Genomic DNA, 5993 nt, shown 5'->3' on the forward strand with positions numbered 1-5993 from the left:
GGGTTTGGTATTGAAAAATTTCATGATTCTTCTCTGGTAACGAGTTAGAAATGTTTCAAATTTTTAAAATTGATAAGAGGCATAGATTTGTCTACAAATATTTTTTAGATCTCGTTTTACTTAAGGTAAAACCATATTTATATTTATTAACATTCTTCCTTTTATAGCCGAACCGGTTGTGGCAAATCAAATCTTTATGTCAAATATTAGATAACTGATGAGCCAAATGGTTTAAATTCCGCTTATATGTAAAGAGTTCCTGAATAGGATAAAGACGAAGGTCAATTAATCATGTGCGGCAGGAATGGTCAGGAAAGACGGGCTAAAGCCTCTGTCAAAAGGCACAACAAAGATAGTAAAAAAAGTAAATATAATCAATATGTGTATTTATATAGTGTATATAAATTTAACATATCTTTTGTTGAATTAAGTGTTGTATCGTTTTATATTTTACTTTTTTCCCCCTCTCAAGTATTATTTGCATTTTATGAAAATGGTTTTTCAACTTACGACTGTTTTTCTTTTATTTTTGTGTTAAAGTACTTTTTATGTGTTATATCTTTTTGTACCTTAAGTGTGTGCTCACTGCTCACTGGATGAAGGCTATAGGCATTTAACAGATAATTGAGTAAACAATGGAGTCCGTTTAAGATTTTATTTTTTTTTTTAGATCATCATTTGTTCAAAAAAGTTTAATAATATAAATTTGTATTAAAAACTATATAACAGAAACAGGTTTAAATTTATAAATTTTTCATCTACCAATTGATGAATGAATTAAAGCAATCCCAAAAAATCTGAGCAGTGAGTTTGTTTCAAGCTTAACACTTTGACTGCGGGGGCCCCCTGGAAAACCACAATTTTTTTTGTATTGATGTTTTAATTTAAATAAGCATTATATAATGTTAAAATGCAATATTTAACCATATATAGTTTAAATACCTGTTTTTAAACCACGACGACTCATGTTGTCATCCATGTATGCCACTAAATTTATGTATGCAATCAGTTGATTCATGAATTTTTTGCTTTTTTTTTTTTAACTAAATTACTGAATTAATACTTTAGAAAGTTATACCACCACATTTTCTGTAAAACATTTAGACAACGTGAAATGACCCTAAGCAATGTAAAAAAAAAACACCTTTTGAACATGTAAAAACCTGTTATTGGAAGTGTGTAAAATAAAAGAATACATTAGTTAATTCATTTATAAACTTAAAAAATAGATTTGAATGAAAAAAAAATTTGAAGCCTGAATCCAGAACGATCGTAGTTGGTGGGAGCTAGGACAGTACTAAACATGGTTTGGGAGAATCCAAGGTGAAAGGGGTGGTTAGAGCTCTTCCTACCACTCCCAACACAAACTGGAAAAGTGCCCTCCTTTTCTGATAGCTTAACGTCATTAAGCCATCATGGCTTGATGCTAATGTGTCGTCAAAGTGTTAATGATTTGATTTTATGTGTGCATATTGGATCTGATATTTTGTATTTATAAATATGAATTCCAATACATATTCAAAACACCAAATTTCTAGCCACAAAAATCAATTTTGTAAATAATTAGTTTTGCTAACATATTCTAAATAGAGGGGGTATAAATAATAAGTAAATTATTGTGCAGATATAGAGTTAATATAAATGTGAAAACGAATCTGTCTTACAGTGGACACTAAATCATGGGTTCGCAATCTTTAAAATTAAAGTATTAAAAACATTTTTCTTTAATACTAAAAAAAATAAATAAATTTACATATTTTCTAAAACTGGCTCAGTTCATGAAAAAATTGATTTTTTATTATATTAAACACATTATGAATGTGATGACAATTCAAAATCGCTTTTTTTAAAATCATTAATTGCATTTTTCTTGTGTGTATTATGAGTTAAAATAATATTTTGTAAATATGATTTCTGAAATGTGACAAATATTTTTTTTTTTTTGGCTATGGCTCCCATTAGAGTCCTATACTGCTTAACCAAGGTTAAGGGTCAAAGTTTTTCATTTTGTGGGACTGCCACTTAATGAAAAAGTCAACCCCCATGGCCAGATTCGAACCGGTACCGCCAATAGATCTCAAATTGGTTAAATTTGGCCTGACAAATATTTTAGTTGTACCTGTTAAATAATGGCGAGTTATATAAATATGAAGAAATAATAGATGAGTCATTCAGCAGAAAAACATGGTATCTGATATTTTTTGTGAATTGAAGTTTTTAGGAATATTTGATTCTCCAAAGTTGATTACACAGATTTCAAAGAGAATGTGTAAAAATATTTGTACTAACTGACAAGATGGCTGCCAGATGCAGTCTGTTTCATAATGATAAGAAATTAAATCAAATATTTTAAATATCAGTCATAGTTCTGACAAGAGCTCTTTTAATGGTAGCAATGATGTAGACCACAACTATGGTTTCATGTATGAATGCAAACCTAATCGGATCCAAGTTACTACTAAAAAGAGATATAATAAAGATATCTGTACTTGTTGACCTGTTTTGAAGTAAAACATGGCGACTGATGTACTCACCAAGTTTTACAGCCTCTTTGTCATTTAAGCTGTATAACAAAAGTAGATTTTTAACTTTTATTTCTTCAAGTGACCCTGAAGGGTTTTAGGTCTATTCAGTCTTTTTAATAATTATTTCTTAATCAAAGGTTTTGCAAGAAGGTCATTTGGTCAGATCCACAACTGGCAGGTTTTTTCCCAATTAAGGTTATCCAATTTATAGTAATTGGCTTTGCCACATAGATTAATTAAAACTGAGCTTAGGACAGTACTCTCTAAGAATAAATTTAAAAAAATAAAATATATTCAATTTTTTTTTTTTTAAGGTGAACATGGTATCTGCTGCAGTTACTACTATGTTTTACATTCATCAGGTCTGTCATGATCTAAGATCTCCTTTCATGGCAGTATTGTTGTACTAGGTCTTGCATGATAGTTGACAGTACATGTAGTGGCAGTGTAGCTACCATCACCTTATAGCATGTTTAGACGATAACAAAAACTTCAAATCACACTAAATGTCAGATACCATATTTCACGACTGAATGTTGTACAATAGGGTATCTGACACATTATAAGTTAACAGGAGCTCATACTTGAATGGAAAACATGGTATCTGCAAGTACACCTCTTCTATTATTTGTTCTTATACCCACAATATATAAATATGTTGTGAGTATCAGCTAGTAAAAGTTTTATTTTTTTATACACTCAAAATAATTGAGTATTATGATTTTTGTTGGAGCTAAATAATGAATATTATTTTCAAAACGATTGATTTCTCACAAGCAATCATTTTGTCAGTTACCATGGTTTACGACCAAACGCCTCAGATATTTTTTGTACCTGGTATCGAATGTAATGCATTGAATATGCAATATGTGAGCGAATCAATTTCAAATGATGAAAGAATATAACGTTTTGTGTTATTGAACTTTTGACCACACCATCTCTTCTTTATTCCCAAAGAATGTAACAAAGATTAGTTTACTGATTGTTTTGTTGTTTGTTTATTAATTAATGTTTAATATTTTATTTAATTTATGTATATTTTTGTGTAAATGTTTTCATTGTAATTTTTGTGATATTTTTGTATAGAAAAAAAAAACAAATAAATGTTTTAATTAGGATATTTTCAATAAATTATAGATTCGATGGAAAAAAAAAAATGATTTTTATTTTCTTCCTATTTTAGAGACTATATATATTTTTTTGTTTAATTTTATATAGGTAGAAATAGTGACAAATCATTGCAACTTTAATATTGCAAGAGCTGGGATGAAAAAAGGCAGTTATTTCACCCCAATTTTTGATTACTTTAATTAAAACTATGTATAATTACTTGTCAAAATTAATGAGTGTGCCAAGTATAGGTAAGGAGGATAAAAAATGGCGGCTGTTTCAAAATGTTAAAAAAATTATTTTTTCATTTGGGCTCTATATCTTTAAGACTACCAACAACACTAGAAAAACCTAATAGAACATCAATTAAGGTAAATTAATATTAGTAAATTAATACTGTAAAAATAAATTTGATAAAATATGAGCTCTAATAGAGCTAATTAAGTTCATCAGTCCCCAGATATGGCTTTTTAAAACCATTTCATAAAAAATGTACAGAAAAAAATCAGTAGTTAGTGAATTTATTTTGAGAAATCTATATCTCAAAAACCATTTGACTTACAAATATCTATTAGAATCAAATTAAAGCTAGTTTAATGAACTATAAAGTAGTTTATGACATTTATCTTCGCAGGAATAGTAGTTTTTTGTACATATGCAAAAGTACATTGATTTATATTTGTTAGGACAAAATTTCATGTGAAAAATTTATATTTATATGCAAATATCATAAAAACTACTACATACACGAAAATATGTGTCATTAACTACTTTATGGTAAGTTAAATGTACATCTTATGATTTCTGAGTATATTTTTCTCAAAAATCAAACATTTTATCCGAACAACTAGAAATTAATATTTTGTGAATTTAATTTGGATAATATCATAAAAACTACTACTCCTATAAAGATGAATGTCGTAACTACTTTGAGAACATTTAACTAGCTTTAATTTGAGTGCTGACATCTGTACGTCGAACGGTTTTTGAGATATATATTTCTCATAATAAATTCACTAACTGCTGATTTTTCAGTGAATTGTTTATGAAATGTTGCTTTTTAAAAAGCTATATCTTGAAAACTATTTAACGTAAATAGCTCTATTAGGGCTGATATTTTACTCTAATTTAAATAACAATTTCTTAGAACATCAATTAAGAATACCTTATATTTTAATACGTAATACCTTATATTTTGCCTCTTTATCAATTATTATTGTTACATATATTTTCTTCCTCTCAATTTTTTTTCCTTTCCATATTTCAATTTTTAAATTATTAATAACTAATATGTTCATACTTCTTTGCATTATATAACTTCATTTTTATTTCATTTCCTTAATTATGTTATTTTACCCACTTTTTCAATAACTATGTATACATTTTATTCCCCGCTTCTCTCATCACATCATTTTATTAATTCTATTTTGTAAAATTATTCATTTTATGTTATTCTGTTTATACTTTCTTTTTTATTTTCTATACTTACTGTGGTTGTTATCTTGTTTCTGTTCTTAGCCCTGAAGATGGCTAGAAAATCTAGCCGAAACATTGGCACAATAAAATAGGTTACACCAACTTATTTGTGTTTCACTTTGACCGCACCTCCAATCATCTTCTCCTCGTACGTCATCCACGGTCAACTATCTCTCATAATTAACAAATTTCTTAGGTTTTCTTGTGTTAGTAAATTTTAAAGGTATAGTGCTCCGAATGCAAAATTAATTTTTTTTTTTTTTAACAGCTGTTATTTTTGTCGAGATGGGTTTATTTTCTTGATTATTCTGCTTGTCCAGAAGGCCTTGACAATCCGGATTCAGTTAATAAAGGTAAGGAAGATGACTAGATAGGATGAGGCTAACGGGTGATACCCGTTATATCTCGGAGGATGGTAACTTCGTCCTACCGGGTACTATTTCGATAAAAACGAGGGAGGAATGCAGACCTGCAGATCATATAATAGGGATATTCATAATGATGTGTTAAATTTAAAATGTTATACCATGTTAAATGTTATAAGTAATAGGATTGTGAGCAGCCCTATTTAAAGTCATCTTAAATACAGAACACCTCCTTGCGAATTTTCTGAGCAACTTGTTTTATAACCTTTCCTTCCAAAACTTCACGTTATTAGTTTACTTCTAAGTATTCATTAAAGTAATTTATTACAACATGCCTAAATTAGGGGTATTCATGATGTTGTGTTAAATGTTAAATGTTATAACTATAAGATTGTGAGCAGCCCTATTTGAAGTCATGTTAAACGTTAAATGCATAAGAGCCCCTAGCGGATTTTATCAGCAACTTGTTGTATAAGCCTTTATGTTTATAACCTTCCTTCCAGACCCTCATGTTATT

Source organism: Halyomorpha halys, unplaced genomic scaffold (assembly GCF_000696795.3).
Source record: "Halyomorpha halys isolate HHAL.00 unplaced genomic scaffold, Hhal_1.1 Scaffold668.1, whole genome shotgun sequence".
In the NCBI taxonomy this organism is placed as follows: Eukaryota; Metazoa; Arthropoda; class Insecta; order Hemiptera; family Pentatomidae; genus Halyomorpha; species Halyomorpha halys.